The sequence below is a fragment of the Synchiropus splendidus genome, chromosome 9, assembly GCF_027744825.2.
Source record: "Synchiropus splendidus isolate RoL2022-P1 chromosome 9, RoL_Sspl_1.0, whole genome shotgun sequence".
NCBI lineage: Eukaryota > Metazoa > Chordata > Actinopteri > Syngnathiformes > Callionymidae > Synchiropus > Synchiropus splendidus.
In genome coordinates, this window is record NC_071342.1 from 4446072 (window position 1) to 4447812 (window position 1741).

Consider the following 1741-nt stretch of genomic DNA (forward strand, 5'->3'; position numbering starts at 1 on the left):
ACAGGCACCAATCAAAACAAAGAAATTCTTCTTTGGGGTTTTACGACAGCTGACATCCATAGTATTTGCTACTGCCCCCTACAGGAAATTGTGTTGTACCCATTCTGCGCTGTCCGGATTTGTACACACACACACGACACACATCCTATAAAATTAGACTACATTGACCAAAAATCTAACCTTTCACTTTTCTGTCTTGAATTTTAGCTCCTTTAGCATCCTCAGAACAGTCTCCAGCCGCATTAAGTGATCTTGAAATGTAGATGAGAACACAAGTAAGTCGTCCAAATGTATTAACATGAATGTATTAACATTGAAAAACCAACTCATTCATTGCAGCTCGCATGAGCTGTAATGTTGCATACGAACATGTGAAATGTGCTCTCTGTCCCGATACTGATTTGGAGGTATGTGGCAATAAGACAGGGAAACAGGTATCTGGTCTATAAAAGGGATCTTATGCTTCATGGTCAGTAAATTCAAGACCTTCGTACTGAAATGCATCAAACACATCCCCTTATCTTTTCAACATACACTCAGCGTGACATCAATATGCGATTCACACCTCTCTTTTGCTGTCCGATCGTTTACTGTCTCTGTCTTTCCTGTGACTTCATGATTTGCTGACCTCTGCTGAAACACTACTGGGTACACCTTCAATACACTCCCCAGGTCTAAGACAGACAATAATACAGAATACAGAAATACAGAAATACAGGATTGCTGGAAGAAACAGCAGTGGGGACAAAGATCAATCTTACCCATCAATGCAGTATGTAGTGGCTCAAGCTGCATGATCATATTTCTGGGCCAGTTCTTCACCCGTTAGCCATAACTGTGGTGACAGAAAATGCAGGTACATAGACCTACATAGACCCAGTATTTACTGCCTCATGCACCCGGAAACAAGCCGCACTCCACCCAGGCTACAGCTCACTCCCTAATGCCTGATCAAACTCTGTAAGGATTAACTGTCAGCAACATTTGGCTATGTTCAACCCAATAATGCCAGGAGGGGAATGATCCAAGTCTTCTGGGCCGTTGTCATCGATGACCAAAAAAACACATTGAGGAATAGTCATCACTTGAACATCCAGTTCAACATATCCTATGTTATTGGAAGATGTCAACTTGAGCCATTTAGCAGTCAGCTGTATATCCTCATCTCCTCCACAGAGTTGACGTCAAAAGAATGTTTCAGTGAGAGTACTCATATTACTTCCAGTGTCCAAGATGCACATAAGAGAAACATCACCAATCTGTATGGCTACCTCGGGACGCTTGCCCACTTGTGTGTCATGTCCCAGGCTCCCTGAACATAGGGGACAAGATTTGGTTCTGGCTGATTAAGGCTGACTAATGTAAACAGAAAAAACAACATAAATTATAGACTACAGAAATGGCTACAGCCTGGACAACAAAAAACAAAAACATGAAATTCACAAATCATGAATGCGTCACCAAAATCAAATACACAAAAATGCAGTCCAAAAAAAACTCACTTCAATGTCCGGCATGTGAACTCATACTACGCACGTCTCCAGGAGCTCTTCAGAATTCCTCCCACGCTGCATTCTGAAACACACGGCACACGGACCACAAACCCGGCGTTCTATGTCATACGTGCTCCACCTTCTAACGGGCTTCGCTATTGGTTAGTGCATTCCGAGGTTTCGCCTCGTGCCTGAGATTTGATTTGCTTCATTCTCTGCCCAGGTAGGCTTCACCTCTCCCAATAAAA